The sequence below is a fragment of the Rhodnius prolixus genome, unplaced genomic scaffold (assembly GCF_049639745.1).
Source record: "Rhodnius prolixus isolate KJV_2025 unplaced genomic scaffold, Rpr scaffold_13, whole genome shotgun sequence".
Classification (NCBI taxonomy): Eukaryota; Metazoa; Arthropoda; class Insecta; order Hemiptera; family Reduviidae; genus Rhodnius; species Rhodnius prolixus.
The window spans coordinates 993,765-1,010,777 of NW_027411583.1; the positions used below are offsets into that span (position 1 = coordinate 993,765).

The window sequence follows — 17,013 nt, forward strand, 5'->3', positions numbered from 1 at the left end:
TCTATACATTCTCTTCTTACTTAAAACTTAAGAATAGAAAAAAAAATAGCTGTATTAAGGTCATATCAGTGCTATCTAGCGGCTATAGCTTAAACTAGAAGATGCAATTACATAGAAACTAGTTCCAGTGATTAACGCTAGGTAGCATGAACATGTACTTTTGATACTATTAAAATAAATATAACCTAACAAAACAATTAACGCAGAGGGGTAAAAAGGTTATTCGGTTTTGTCCTATTATTACTCTCTTTATCATGTAGCAACGGTAATAATTTGGTTTATTTATTAAATGTTCTTCACCAACGTTGATAAACATTTTATATCGTCAGTATTTTAAAAAGATATTTTCCTCTAAAAAAATTTCCATGTTTCCTAGGAAATTAAAAAATTTGTTTTTGCATCCTTGCAGCGTTACTGCGAAGGACTTCTTGCAAGTAAGTAACATTTTTTGTGTATACTTTTATTTTTAATTAGGAGTTGATGTGGTTAGAAATGTTTAGGAAATTGACATGTTTCCAAGACAGTTGTTGATAATAGATGCATTTTAAGAGTATGCATGTAATTTTTAAAAGATGATTTTAGTCTTCATTATTTGGTTTCATAAAAATATTTCAACGGTCATAAGTAGGTAGATTTAGTTCGTAAGATGTTACTAATTTTTGGTCGTTATTATTACAGTAAAAGTAAATTGCTAATTACGATTATGTATTTGGGAATTATGAACTTTCACGTAAATATTTTTCTCATTTAAAGGGGAGAGTAATCTGCATAAACTATAAATTAATAATGTTAAGTTTGATAACGTCCTAGAATTATAGACCTTGGATTTTGCAAGGTTCGCACCACTAGTTTTCAGTTCTAACTTATTGAAAATTGATTTTTTTCTAAATATTTGTAAATTACAATGAAAACAATTGTATAAATAATAGTTTATACAATTTTTATTTTTGTTCTCAGAGTTCTTTTGACATTCTAATGGTAATTCTGAACTAGCTCAATCCAAAAAAATGGCTGGGTTGATGACATTTAATCCAGTGCAACACATTTTAACTCCTACAGCAACAGTAAGTACATGTTTTCAGCTTACAGCATGTTGTTTCTCAGTCAAGATATTATGTCGTATTATCTAAAGATAAATAATTAGGTATACAGCAGTAGATTAGATACCTAGTAAGTGCAATGATTTGCCTAAATTCATATTATCCAGAAGATACATGAACTTAGATTTACGTTCTTTTTAAAAAAAGTGCATGTGCTTACAGTTTTAATAATTCTCTATCATCTTAGGGCTTTTTAGTAATCAAATTGGTTTACTGAAGTGAATTATTAAGTCATAAACATTAGTGTTGTACGGATTGCACATTCAAAATATTTAATTATATAATTTGATTGGTCTGTTTTACTTCTTCAAAACTAAACTTTTTGCAACTATTAAGCCAAGTTTCTCAAATAGGCAGATGGGGCGTGTTGTCTTTCTGTACGACCTGATTAATTCGCATTCATTCTATTTTGATAATAAACTATACTATATTCTCTTCAGTACGACTTGAGTGACGCAGGGGTGTAGATCGCTCTGTCGCTCCTCACCTTAAACATATCACTTTTTCTCTAGACTCACACATCATCAAATATGAAAGAGGTATGATGATATGACGACAGACATATAAAAAATAACAATTATAATAAATATTCCAATCAAATATGAAAAAGGTATGATGACATAATATGTCTGTCTAGTCTAAAAATCGGTAATGAGATGTAGCCTGTCTAGTCAAAAATAAGAATTATTCTACAGTATTATCTATCGCCTCACCCTCCCGCCCTGCAAAAATTACTTAGCTGTATAGTCTGGAAGTACTGTTGTGCACTCGATAAGGAAGAAACATTTTATGCATTTTTTCAGCATTATACAATTTATTTTAGCTTACTTCCGGCATCAGCAATTAACACATACTTAATGCCATCTAACTGTAATAATTGTTAATTAGAAAAAAGCTCAAGCTACAAAATAATTAATAAAAACAATGGAGTTAATAACAAATGAACTGTAGTTCGTACTGTCACTCCTGGTAGCAGAACAATTACTATTTTAATGATTAGATTTCTCGTTCTACACATTAGAGGCCTTTTTTAACTACCTACCTTTTTTTTATGTTTTGTTTTTCGTATTTTCTTTTTTTACTATTTTTAATTTCTTATTCTTTAAGAGATTAAAATGGAAAAATAAATACAATATTATTAATTTACTATTTTTTTTATTTAAAATAATTTATAAACATTTTTACAATAAGTTTAATGTAATCTTTACAGAGTTTGGGGAAACTTCAATCGACTGGTGACTCACGAGGCTTATATAGGACCTCCATGTTGGTGACCCTTAGGACTTAAATAGGACCAAACTCACATTTTGTTCTAGAAAGGATTGCGAAGTCTTCCTGTGGTAACGGTAACACAAAATTAATAGTAAAACTTCAATTTTCGGTATCGAACTGAGTAAAGTTTTTGGTAAGTAGTAAGTGAAATTCTCATCCGATAAAAGTTGGACCGCAGTGCATTAAAGTACGAGGTCACCATTGAGCCAATCTATTATCACCTTCAATGTATTTTCATATTGCATAAAGTAATTGCAGAAGATTGAAGCCTTACTGTTTATTGATGGATACAATGGATTTGCATGGCTGAGGAACGTTAGATTTGTTGACAACCTTTTACTCCACATCTTCAGCTTCTTATAAAAATCGGTAGTTTTTTTATTGATTTACTTATTGGAATTTTAATTACGTTACTTATAAATAGTGAAATATCAATACATCTTATGGAGATTTATTAAGAATATTCCTTGCTTGTTGTACCAATATTATTGTCTCTTAATTATTAAAATAGTTTGATAAGAATGGTTGGTTCTATATACTAGTTCGTAGCTTGTGGAGAGTGGAATTTATAAATATTATTTTGGTATTTGCTCTATTTAAATCAAAGAATAAATCGGAAATTGAAGTCCTTATATTAAAATTAAAGAAATTGGGCAATCTTAATAGAAATTCTACACATTCTGTTCATACTTTAAAATTAGGAATGAAAAAAAAAGAGATATTTAGGACGTGCCAATGCTATCTAGCGGCAATAGCTTGAACTAAGAAGATCTAATTACATAAACACTAGTTCTAGTGATTAACGCTAGGTGGCATGAACATGTACTTTTGACGTTATTATAATAAACATTAAATAACCTTCTAACAACTATATTGTAAGGCAGTGTGGTAAATAAAAAGGTTGTTAGGAATGGTCCAAACATTCTCCACTAAAAAAAAATCCATGTTCAACATTCTCTGCTTACCTCATAATTTAATGTTTTTTTTTTATTAATTATGATTGATAGTTTTAAGTTGATGCTGCTGTAAATAAGTCAGTGAGAACTTTGCATACCTTAGAAACAGATTGTACCATCTATTTGCATTAAGCGATAACTTCCAAGAAAATTAAAAAACTTGTTTTTGCATCATTACTTCGTTAAAGACTTCTTGTAGGTAAGCAATATTTTTGCGTATACTTTTATTTTTAATTGCGAGTTGATGTTATTAGAAGTGTTTATGAAATTGACATGTTTCCAAGACAGTTGATAGTAGATGCATTTTAAGTGTACACATGTAATTTTAGAAATTTGATTGTAGTCTTCATTATTTTGTTTCATAAAAATGTTTCAGCGGTCATAACTACTAAGTAGATTTAGTTCGTAACATGTTAATAATTTTTGGTTGTCTTACGATTATGTATTTGGGAATTATAAACTTCATTGGAATATATAGAAATCGCCCTCTAATTTCACTCGAACACTCCTGTTTTGTATTTGATAGTTAGCATTAAGGCCGATGTAAGAATGTAGATGTAGGAAAAAGTAGAAATTTTCATCTAATTTCACTGGAATGCTGATGTTTTTGCATTTTATAGCTACTATAAAGGCTAATAATACATTATACGTAATGGGACGATCTCTTTTGTTAATCAAGAAGAACTATTGGACAAAGTGGAAATGGTCTCCTAATTTCACTGAACTGCAGCGATTTCGTATTTGATAGTTAATAAGAAAGTCAATGCTAAATTCCTAATTTTTCCATTTATTCTGGAACGTAACTTATAATTAATGGCAACCCTGTGTGTATTTTCCACATTTGACTATTTATTCATAGACTTAAGCAGAAATTTCTAACTTTCCAGTCAAACTAAATGAGAATTCCTAATTTTTCCATTTATTCTGAGTTTAGTTATTTATTCACCGAAGCCAAAATCGCAATCTTTCCAGTAAGTATGGACGAAATTTCCTAATTTGATCACTAATATTGCAATCGTAACTAAAAATTCAGACTATCCTGAGTATACATTCCACATCTGGCTTAATTATTAACGCACTGAACTCTAAACAAGAATTCCTAATTTTTGTATTAATTCTGGAGTGGTAACTTCACATTCGGGCTATTCTGAGTGTACATTTCACCTCTGCTTAATAATGAAATGTATAAAGCAGAAATTTCAATCTTTCCAAACAAACTAGACGAGAATTCATTATTTTTCCTTTTATTTTGTACTCGAAACTTCAAATTCGGCCTTCCCTTTGTGTACAATCAACGTTTGGTTTTGTTATTTATACAATAAAGTAGAAATCTCCATCGTTCCAGTCAAACAAGATGAGAACTCCTTAGTTTGCCATTAATTTTGCAATCGTAACTTCAAATTCTGGGCTACCCTGTGTCTACATTCCACCTCTGGCTTAAGCCAGTGGTGAAATGTATACAGAGCGTTGTATGAATTTTGAGTAACTTGCCAAAATAATTTTAAAAAATAAAAAAAAATGGATTCTCGCCTTAATTCGCAGGAAAGATTAAGATTTCAGTTCCAGTGAAATAATAACTTTGCCAGAGATGGAATGTATAAACAGGGTAGCCCAAAATTGGAAGTTACATCGGAAAAATGGAGAGATAATAATGAAGAGAAACATTTTCCCATAATTTCTGCAATCATAACCTCCTTAACTAAGGTAGAAAGCTAACTATAGTATAAAGCAGAAACCTTAATCCAGAATTACTTATTTTTCCATTATTTTACAATTGTAACTTCGAATTTGGGCTACCCTGTATTTACATTCCACCTCTGTCGTAATTAATACACTAAAGGAGAAATCTTATTCTTTTCCACAAAACTAGAGGAGATTTTCTCAATTTTCTATTAATTTTGCAATGGTAATTTGGTATGTAGGTTACTCGGTGTGAATGAACAATTTCTTAGTTATTAAAAGTATGAAGATCATCGCAGACATATTGCAGATTACTTATCAAAAAAATTTCTAGATCAACCGAATAAATAAAATGTAGTATAAGACTAAGAAAGCTCCTGTGGAGAAATACAATCTTGGCTACTTGTATGTCCTATAATGTGTTCATTATTTTAAGGTAGAATCGTTCATTCTCAATTTATTCAATTATATAAAGTTTCTGTTTTATAAAAACTGAAGTGTTTCTGCTACGGATAGAAAGTATTAGAAATTTGCAAATAGAAAGCTATTCACAAAGCTTGAATATACCAGCTTATTGTAAGTTCTGTGCTGATTAAAAGTTTTCTTATAATGATTTTACTAATTTACGCATCTTTTAAATGATTAGAATCGCATATTCATTCATATTTTACTTAACAATAATTAGTTCGCAGTGAAAATGCAAAAAATGTTCGTGTTTTAAACTTAAATTTCCGCGCCTCCCTCTTATAAAATACATTTCCAACTTCTCAGTTCTAAATTATTACTCGAACATAATAATAATAACAAAAAATTTCCTTTTAAAATGTACTAGATTTCAAATATTTTAATTAATAATTTTTACAAATGTTCCAGAATCCGTTATAATTTTGGATAACACCACGTAACCTCCCTTACTCAGCCTGCTCAGTTAGTAAGTGTTGTGCGGCCCTGGGTGAGCAGAGGAGTCAAAATCTCTGCCCTATCTGGTTGTACTACCTCTGAGATGGTTGAAAGACCGAAACCGATAAGAGATATAATAAAAATACTTCCTGCTATAGACAAAATTACAAATATTATTACGCACTGCGGAAGTAACCTCAGTTTCATGAGACTAATAAATTCTTAAGCCTTTACGAAGACCTATAAAAAATAAGGTTCGAGAAGTGTTAGTTCTATAACGAAGTGAAGTAACGAAAACCACTAGTCATTAGATTCTAAGACGAAGATGATGAGTACGATAAGCCTTTATTCGCTTGTAGAACGAGTTAGACCTGCACATGAAATTGACTACTTAAATTACATTAACAGTATAACTGGGGAGTCATTAAATCAACAGACATCAATTTAATAAAAAGGAACCTTGTTTAATGATATTAAGTAACCTATGTAAGTGTTACAAATGTATTTTGGGAGAATCGTTTCATGTTTTTGCTATTGTACTTCGTATAATATAGCTAGTGTAAGAAAAAATAACAAGATGACAATGAGTATATATAATACATTTTAGGACTTGAAAAAAGAAGTTGGTAAATATACCGAAACTTTGTTATTTATAAAACATGATGGTGATTTCGGCGATTCAGATGAAAAATTAAATGGCTTCCTAGACAGGACTGGATAGGAAATTACTAGCATTGTATTTCGCTGGTAATGGTTTTGAACTATTTCGTAACAAGAATGAAGAGGAATAGTGCCTACAAGGAGAAGTACTTGCTGGAGCATGTGTGAACAAGATCTTCCTTTTGTACTGACTTCATAAAGGTATGTTGCTTGTCTTTGTCACTTTGCTCTTTAATTTTTCACCTTTACTTTAATATCCACCAAGCACTCGTTACAATTCAATTACTTTTTCTTGCCTATAATAATTACAAGGTGTTACGATCAAGTAGAATGTTTTTCAGTTTTCAACAGAAGTATTTGTTTTCGATAAATGTTTTTACGAATCGTCAAGTTTCGTGTGAGATGAGAGGATGAATTGAAAAATTTCCCTTGAAAAATTGATAAAAACTAAAAACTCTCTGTAATGAAAAACTGCTATAGCAGCTGGTATGGAGCAATCCGTACTTTGACAGTAATCATGAGGTACTATCTTTGCAATGACCACGAATTCAGTCTCTTCATTCAAAAATCTTTAAAAAAAAAGTAAATGCTCTTCGGTTCTCATTGGTCTTACCATTCATAATGAACTCAAAATCTTTTATCCTCCATCAAGCGAAATTCTTTCTTTGCAAAATTATTGTTATGTGCATATCATTGTTTCAGTTAAATTACAGTCACATTTATTTAATTTTATGAGTAATAATTTATGAGTAATTATAGACATTCAATGTGTTTCTTTAGCTTTTATGAATTAAATTTTGGTTGGAAAACTTGATAAACTAATGATTTAAATTTATGGCAGAGTGTAACTTGACTGAAACAAGTTTGGTACTACGTTAAATTACAACGTAAGAGTAAATTCTTTTAGTTTTATTTCCGCTTATAGTTTATTAAAAATTTTTTACATATGTGGAGGTATCTTTAGTTAATGGTGCAACTTATTCGGTGTAGCGTACCCTTAGTGCCAAATTTCTACCTATTTTTACCATTTCATTTCTATACTTATTCAACCTACCTATTTTCAGACAGCAAGTTCAAAGTTTGGTAAAACGTAATCGCGATTTATGTCTAAATTGCGGATAATGTTGATTTTCAGAATTAATACTGTTGATGCCAGAGTACTGCCAGTAAAACTGTTCATCAGTGGAAGCCCAAGTGAAAAACACGTATAAGATTAATCCAATGTAAATACATTAACAAACATTGATGAGGAATCTATATACATATAAAAAAAAGGTATGTAATTATTACAAGTAATATGCATGTTGTTATTACAACTAAAAATTGCATGTTAAAACAGGAATAGTTTTGTTGCTGATTAAAAAAGTCTAAAAAAAAGATTTTATTTATTTTTCCATTCAATTAATATGATAAAGTAAAAATAAAGCAAGAATTTTGATGTTTAAATTTGGATTAAATATTAACCATCAAACGTGCACGTTAATCCTGTATCATTTTCCAATTACATAAAGCTATTTTTAGTCGAGCTGATGATTTTTTTAAATTCATTTTCATTGAACAGGTTTAAGTTCTTAAATAAATTATTTTAAACTATATATCATTGTTTTAATTCTATTATAATCATAATTATTGAATTTGTATGAATATACTTTACCAATTGTCGTAGTTGTTTTTCTCTAACTTCTAATTCAAGATAAAACTTAGTAACACTTTATTTTAATTACATTAAATAATGTTGATTTTCAGATTAAACACCGCTGATACTAGAGTACATGCTGCAAAACTGTTTATCAGTGGAAGTCAAGTGAAAAAGACGTAAAACATCAATCCATTGTCAGGAATCAATTAATAAAACAAGTATGTAGTTATTATATGTAATATGCATGTTTATTTGTAGCTAATGAATGCGAACTTCTCGAGAGCAACGACTAATTTAGCCGTTAGTAAAATTTTTTTAGTGTTCATCACTAGCCTTAGTCGTGATTAGCTTATAATTTTTTAATTCATTTTCATAAAAATAATTCCATAATAATAATGTTAGTAGATTATGTGTGTTATTTTATTTTTCCAATCAAATTAATTTTATTCTAAATGAATGTGTTTTATAGAAATTTATTTCATTATATGAAAAGATTTAGGTTTGTTAAAAAATGTCAATTCTTTAGGTTAATTACAGTATTCTTTATTTAACTTTTATAATATACATAACTTGCTACAGATGTATTTCTCTAGCTGCTTAATTCTAGGTAAAACTCACTAAAGATTTTAATTGTTTAAATTACAATAAATAATGCTTTTCAGATCAATGCTGGTAATACCCAGAGTACTGGCTGCAAAACTGTTCATCAATGGAAGCCCAAGTGAAAAAGACGTAAAACACCAATCCCAACATATTTGGTTAGGAATCTGTAAAAAAAGGTAAGTACATATTTAGTTATAGTACGTAATATGCATGTTTCTACCGTAATTAATAATTGCACGTTAAAAAAACGAATGATTTAAAAAAGTCTTAATTATTAAATATTTAAAAGTCTTATTATTTTATTTATTTATCCATTTAATGTGTTAATTGATATGAAAAAGTGAAAATAAAACGAAAATAATTAATAATAATTCATTAAAATATCAAAATCCCGTAGAAAATACGAAAAAATAAAAAGGATAACCTAAAAGGAAGGTTTCAGAGTCTAGAGAGTGGTAGAAGCAAAAAAGAAAACCTTGTGGGAAGGTTAAAAATGGACTGCAGAGTCGTGAGAGTGTGCAAGAGCAACATGTCAGCTGGGCGATCTTGTGACCACTGGTGAACAGGTGATATGACTGCCGCCATCTTGCCATCCGGTGGGTATATAACCGTCGAAGCGACAACATCTCCCCACCATGATTCTTTGAAAGAGAGATGATGAATGTTAGGCTAGACTAGATAAGATATGTTTGGAGCGACAGAGCGACCTACCCCCCTGCATTACTCAAGTCGTACTGACGAGAATTTGTGCTGATGCCGTATATATAGGAAAGGTTACAGCACTGCTACCTGGTGGCTATTTCTGGAACTATATCTCACCTGTCTGATAATTGGCGCCCTCTGACGGATTTTCTTGCAACTAATGGCCCCACTGGCCATCGCTCTAGCTGTCTGTTGCTCTTGCACACTCTCACGACCCTGCCGGCCATTTTAACCTTCCCTCTAGGTTTTCTTTTTTACTTCTACCACTCTCTAGACTCTGTAACCTTCCTTTTAGGTTTTCTTTTTTCTTTTTTTTAGGTTTAAGCGTTTTTTAGCAATTATTTTTGTATTTTATTTATTTTTATGTATTTTTTTCTTACAATAGAATGTAAAATATGAAATCTATGTATATGAACTTTTTTCTTTTTTACCTAAATTCATTATTTTAAATTTTTCTGTTAGGTTTAAACGTTTTTAAGAAATTCTTTTGTATTTTATTGATTTATATGTATTTTTTTTTTAATATAATGTATTGTAGAATAAAAAGTCTATGTAATAATCAAATAGATATGCAAATAAAGATTTATTTATTTTTAAATTAAAGATTTTTATTTATTCTCCTTCTGAATAATATGTTTTATTTTCGCATGAACTCAAAATGGTTGAATTATCCCCCCATGCTATTTTACTATTTACTATTATATAGTAAAAAAAAAAAATTAATAAATAAGTTTGCAATACTATGAGGCAAATTACATATACCTAAATAATACATTTTTCCAGTAATTGATTAATACAAAAGTTTGTACATACTCATTTGATCGATGTTTTCTCAACGTTTTTTTCATTTCCACTTCAGTTGTTGGACAGTTTTTCAGTTATTGGCTCACAGTATTAGCTGTTTTCAATCTGAAAATAATTATTCAATGAAATAAACAGTTTATAGATTTAATCTTTACTTAAAAAGCATTCTACTCAATGATACTGCAAATTGAAACGCAACCATTGGTTTAAGATAAATTTGTATCATTCAGGAATTTATGAAATAAAGAAAATATGAATGCTGAAATTTTAGTTAAAATCTTTTTAACAGATCAATCTTTTAGAACGTATTTGTAACATTGTAAAATATTAAATTATTTTAACATGAATTACTCCTACGTTGCAATTTAACGTTGTACTAAATTTGTTTTAACCAAGTTACACCCACTGCCATAAATTTAAATCATTAGTTTAAGTTTGTCAACCAAGATTAACGATTTTTCAAGTTCAAATTTGTTCAAAATTATTTAAAAGCTGAAGAAACACATTTAATAACTACTGATGAATTATTATTCATAAAATGAAATAAATGTGATTCTAATTAAACTAAAACTATAATATACACAACAATAATTTTGCAAAGAAAGAATTCCGCTGGATGGAGGATTAAAGTTTTTGAGATCATTATGAATGGTAAGATCAATGCGAATGGGGAAAAAAACTAAAAAGAATTTTTAGCGTAACCTACAAGATCGATTAAAAGCCTACACAATCTAAAAACTTAATCAAACTTCAAAAATAACATTCATAATTTAGTTTAGCCGATGCACTAATGAGCTACACTAACCGATTCTGTTGAGAGCATTCACGAATTTCTCTCGTCACAACTTACGTATTGAATTTTTTATTAAATATAAAATTTTTCCTTAAACATAATAATGCAAGAAATTCTGCAATATTATACATGTTAAATATTATAAAATGTAAGAGAAGAAGTGTAAGAGCTTCATCAAAACAATAAAATAATATTGAGGATAAAAGATTTTGAGTTCATTATGAATGGTAAGATCAATACGAACCGAAGAACATATACTATTTTCCTAAAGATTTTTAATTGGGGAGAGTGAGTTCGTTGGCAATTGGAAAGATAGTACCCCATGATTTCTGTCAAAGTACAGATTGCTCCATACCAGTTGCTTTATCAGCCTTTTATTTATTACAGATAGTTTTCATTTTTTATCAATTTTTTTAGGAGAAATGTTTCAATACATGCTCTAGATCATAATAATGAAAGTACGTTGTTTACAGGAAATCGTAAATGCTGTTCAAGAGAAAATACGAAAAATCAGATTCAGTAAATTTGTAGTAAGATTGACAGATTTTCGCCAAAATGAGCCATTAAACTAAATATCAAAATTTGAATTTTCTATTATTGATTTTCATCACACTTGACGATTTGTAAAAAACATTTATTGAAAACAAATATTACCATTGAAAACTGAATAACATTATATTGTACTTCATCGAAACACCTTGTATTTATTATTGGTAAGAAAAAGTAAGAATTGTAATGAGTGCTTGGTGGATATTAAAGTAAAGGTGAAAAATTAAAGAGCAAAGTGACAAAGACCTAGCAACATACCTTTATGAAGTCAGTACAAAAGGAAGATCTTGTTCACACATGCTCCAGCAAGTACTTCTCCTTGTAGGCACTATTCCTCTTCATTCTTGCTACGAAATAGTCCAAAACCATTACCAGCGAAATACAGTGCTAGTAGTTTCTTATCCAGTCCTGTCTACGAAGCCATTTAATTTTTCATCTGAATTGCTATGATATATACTCATTGCCATCTTGTTATTTTTTCTTACACTGGCTATATTATACGAAGTACAATAACGAAAACATGAAACGATTCTCCCAAAATACATTTGTAACACTTACATAGGTTACTTAATATCATTAAACAAGGTTCATTTTTATTAAATCGATGTTTGTTGATTTAATGATTCCCCAGTTATACTGTTAATGTAATTTAAGTAGTCAATTTCATGTACAGGTCTAACTCGTTCTACAAGCGAATAAAGGCTTATCGTACTCATCATCCTCGTCTTAGAATCTTGACTAGTGGTTTTCGTTACTTCACTTCGTTGTAGAACTAACACTTCTCGAACCTTATTTTTTATAGGTCTTCGTAAAGGCTTAAGAATTTATTAGTCTCATGAAACTGAGGTTACGTCCGCAGTGCGTATTAATATTTGTAATTTTGTCTATAGCAGGAAGTATTTTTATTATATCTCTTATCGGTTTCGGTCTTTCAACCATCTTAGAGATAGAAAAACCAGATAGGGCAAAGATTTTGACTCCCCTGCTCACCCAGGGCCGCACAACACTTACTAACTGAGCAGGCTGAGTAAGGGAGGTTACGTGGTGTTATCCAAAATTATAACGGATTCTGGAACATTTGTAAAAATTATTAATTAAAATATTTGAAATCTAGTACATTTTAAAAGGAAATTTTTTGTTATTATTATTATGTGCGAGTAATAATTTAGAACTGAGAAGTTGGAAATGTATTTTATACGAGGGAGGCGCGGAAATTTAAGTTTAAAACACGAACATTTTTTGCATTTTCACTGCGAACTAATTATTGTTAAGTAAAATACGAATGAATATGCGATTCTAATCATTTAAAAAATGCCTAAATTAGTAAAATCATTATAAGAAAACTTTTAATCAGCATAGATCATACAATAAGCTGGTATATTCAAGCTTTGTGAATAGCTTTCTATTTGCATATTTCTAATACTTTCTATCCGTAGCAGAAGCACTTCAGTTTTTATAAAACAGGAACTATATATAATTGAATAAATTGAGAATGAACGATTCTACCTTAAAATAATCAATGCATTATAGGACATACAAGTAGCCAAGATTGTATTTCTCCAAAGGAGCTTTCTTAGTCTTATACTACATTTTATTTATTCGGTTGATCTAGAAATTTTTTTGATAAGTAATCTGCAAAATGAATTACCTCATAAATAAAGACGTACTTGCTGGAAGTATAGAAAAATCCTTCAAAATAATGAAATGGGTTATAATAGCGGATTTAACTGTATTATAAAAGCAATGAACAGTCTAAATGTTGAAACTTTTCTGTCACTCAGTAATGTTTCTGAGTTGGATGGTATATTCCAGAATATTCGAATGTTTAGAGCCACGGTTCAAAAACAAGTTCGTTTACGATGTAATTAATAGTGAATATTATAGTCAATATAGAGTGCATGAATTCAATTTGAATGATGATCATTTCCTGTCCAGTATAATATGTCATTAGACCATCTAGGATGGATTATTAAATTAAGAAGTGCAGTTTACTCTCCCCTTTAAATGAGAAATATTTACGAGATGTTCATAATTCCCAAATACATAATCGTAATTAGCAATTTACTTTTACAGCAATAAAGACGACCAAAAATTATTAATGTGTTACGAACGAAACCTACCTACTTATGACCGTTGAAACATTTTTATGAAACAAAATAATGAAGACTAAAATCAACTTTTTAAAATTACATGCATACACTTAAAATGCATCTACTATCAACTGTCTTGGAAACGTCAATTTCATAAATTCTTCTAACCACATCAACTCATAATTAAAAATAAAAGTATACACAAAAAATGTTACTTACTTGCAAGAAGTCCTTAACGCAGTAATTATGCAAAAACAAGTTTTTTAATTTCCAAGAAAGTTATCGCTTAATGTAAATAGATAATAAAGTCAGTTTTCTAAGATATGTAAAGTACTCACTGACTTAGTTACAATTGCATCACCTTAAAACTATTCATTTAAAAAAAACATTAAATTATGAGGTAAACAGTGAATTTTAAACAATTTTTTTTAGAGGAAAACGTCTTTTTAAAGTACTGACGATATATAATGTTTATCAACGCTGGTAAAGAACATTTAAAAAATAAACCAAATTATTACTATTACTACATGATAAAGAGAATAAAAATTGGACAATACCGAATAACCTTTTTACCCTAGTGCAGGGGTCGGTAACCCGTGGCTCGCGAGCCGCATGCGGCTCTTTTATCCCAATTGTGTGGCTCTTCAGCCTGCCCAAAATATAATGTATATTTTAATTTTATTGAAACGAATGAAAACTCCATTTATTAAAGGTATTTTTAAAAAAAGAAGATCAAAACTGGTAGAAGTACTGAGCAAGAACAAAGGGTGGGAGACCATCTGCCAGATTTCTGATATTATCAGTGGAACAGAAGTCACCTCAGAACATCGTGTACCCTTTACAACCAACGAGATAACTTCTTTCAGCAAGGCACCTATAACATCTGTAGATGTTGAATGATCTTTTAGTCGTTACAAGTCCATCTTACGCCCAGATCGTCGTCACTTTACGTTCCAACATTTGAAATTTCATGTGGTTGCAAACAATTTCGAAGAGTGAAGTTTTCAAAATTGAAAATTTAACACATCTTTTTATAAATAGTAAAAATGTTCTTTGTTGTATAAATCATTATAACTTGTAAAAACAAATTATTTTGTTCCTAATAAATTATTATAAATTGTAAAAATGTTCTTTTCTTGTATAAATAATTATAACTTGTCCCCCCCCAAAATAAAATTCCATTTTCATAAAGAAAAATGTCCATTTTACTTAAATATTCCAGAAAATATTTTAAGAAAATCACATATTTTCCTCATAATTGACGAAAATAAATGCATATTTTAATTAAATATTTGGCATTTTTAAATACATAAAAATCCGTTCCTTAGTGATTACAAATGATCTTCAGAGTTGTTTACACTCTATCACCCTTGCGGCTCTTGGTAAGAATTATTAAAATTATTTAAGGAGAAATGGCTCTCTACTTAAAATAGGTTGCCGACCCCTGCCCTGGTGCATTAATTGTTTTGTTAGGTTATGTTTATTTTAATAGTGTCAGACGTACATGTTCATGCTACCTAGCGTTCATCACTGAAACTAGTTCCTATGTAATTGCAACTTAGCTTAAGCTATAGCCGCTAGATAGCACTGGCATGTCCCTAATACACCTTTTTTTTTTCTATTCTTAAGTTTTAAGTAAGAACAGAATGTACAGAATTTCTAATAAGGTTGCCCAATTTCTTTAATTTAAATATAAGGACTTCAATTTCTGATTTACTCTTTGATTTAAATGGACCAAGTGCAAAAATAATATATTTCTAAATTCCACTCTCTTCGTAAGCTATGTACAATAGCACCAACCAATTTTATGAAACTATTTTAATAATTATAGGACAATAATATTGGTAAAACAAGCGAGGAAAATTCTTAATAAATCTCCATAAGATGTATTGATATTTCATTATTTATATTTAACGTAACTTAAATTTCCATAAGTAAATCAATAAAAACTAACGATTTTTATAAGAATATTAAGAGGTGGAGTAATAGGTTGTCAACAAATCTAACGTTGTTCCTCAGCCATGCTAATCCATTAAATCCATCAATAAACAGTAAGACTTCAATCTTCTGCAATTTCTTTAAGCTAATATGAAAATACATTGAAGGTGATGATAGATTGGCTCAAACGTGACTTCATAGTTACATGCACTGCTGTCAAACTTTTATCGGATGACAATATCACTTACTACTTACCAAAACTTCACTCAGCTCGATACAGAAAATTCAAGTTTTACTATTAATTTTGTCTTACCGTTACCACAGGAAGACTTCGCAATCATTTCTAGATCCAAGCGTCTCAACCCATCTTTTAGATTATTCAATATAGCGTTTTACATCTACCTATTTTTTAAATGTGTCCAATATTCAATCAAAACCAGCTGTAATTAAGGTAAGCAAAGAGGAATTCCCAAACAAAATTTTGTTTTTTCAGCTCTTGAAGCATTACTTTGATTGAAGTCAAGAATAACTGCAAATGTATTATTGAAACAAAACAGCATTTACAACGAAATAATAAAGATGCTCCAGATTACAATGGAGTAACCAGAAATAAATTTAGTTAAGTGTATGGACTAATAAGTATACACCAACGAATTCCGGTGGGAGCATTCACAAATTTCTCTTGTCACAACTTATGTATTTATTAAATTTTCTTTAAATATACTATTTTTACTAAATATAATATGAAGTAATTCTTCAATATTATTATACATGTTAGGTATTATAAAATAATATGAAACCATAATAAAATCGGATAGAAGGGTAGAAAAGTTACGGCTGTTTTTGTGATGAAAAACGCGAATATCGAGGGAAAAGTTAAAAATGCAAATATCTTGGACATTAATGGGAATCGGGCCACAGTGAATAGAATCTTTTTTGTTGCATTTGAGCTGCTGAATCATCTCCCGAAGTTTCGGCCACTCCTCCGCATACACCCTGCATATGCATCTATCTTGATTGCGGTCATCAGTTTTAAGTATACTGAATGTAACCTAGTACAAACTGTGACCCTGGCTTGTCTAAGTTAAGAGATGGTAATGAACCAAAAGTGTAATTTCTAAGTTAATAAGTTAAATAGCGATTACATCTTTACAATAAGAAGAATATGAATTCTATTATTTTTAAATTACTTGAAATGAGACTAAGAATTCACTTAAAAGGAAATCTGTTTGAATTGTTTAGCTCCATGAAGCACACAAGCGTAAATATTACGAATTTTAAGAGAGATTCAGAAAGTCAAAATTGTTTTATTTACAATTAAACAAAA

The 17,013-nt window shown here is 29.7% G+C and overlaps 1 protein-coding gene and 1 long non-coding RNA gene across 10 annotated transcripts in view; one reads left to right on the forward strand and one right to left on the reverse strand.

The window, feature by feature from the left end:
- Window positions 1-203: 203 nt before the first annotated feature.
- On the forward strand, window positions 204-9,008 carry LOC141447877 (uncharacterized). 2 transcript variants are annotated; one of them, XR_012454649.1, is made up of 8 exons: window positions 204-434; window positions 958-1,064; window positions 2,311-2,741; window positions 3,380-3,527; window positions 5,882-6,769; window positions 7,704-7,843; window positions 8,315-8,425; window positions 8,870-9,008. It is a non-coding gene; the product is annotated as an uncharacterized lncRNA (long non-coding RNA). The 2 variants fall into 2 exon arrangements; XR_012454648.1 differs by having other exon boundaries at window positions 5,882-7,843.
- The window catches only part of LOC141447871 (uncharacterized), a 47,136-nt gene continuing 38,851 nt past the window's right edge, over window positions 8,729-17,013 (reverse strand). For 4 of the 8 annotated variants that reach the window (XR_012454647.1, XR_012454644.1, XR_012454646.1 and 1 more), the window contains 4 exons: window positions 13,968-16,215; window positions 11,917-13,290; window positions 10,326-10,421; window positions 8,729-8,974 (listed from right to left, as the gene is read on the reverse strand). The gene's annotated coding sequence lies outside the window, so the exon portion shown is untranslated. The remainder of the gene's footprint in view (window positions 8,975-10,325; window positions 10,422-11,916; window positions 13,291-13,967; window positions 16,216-17,013) is intronic. The other 4 variants (XR_012454641.1, XR_012454642.1, XR_012454643.1 and 1 more) reach the window with 4 other exon arrangements.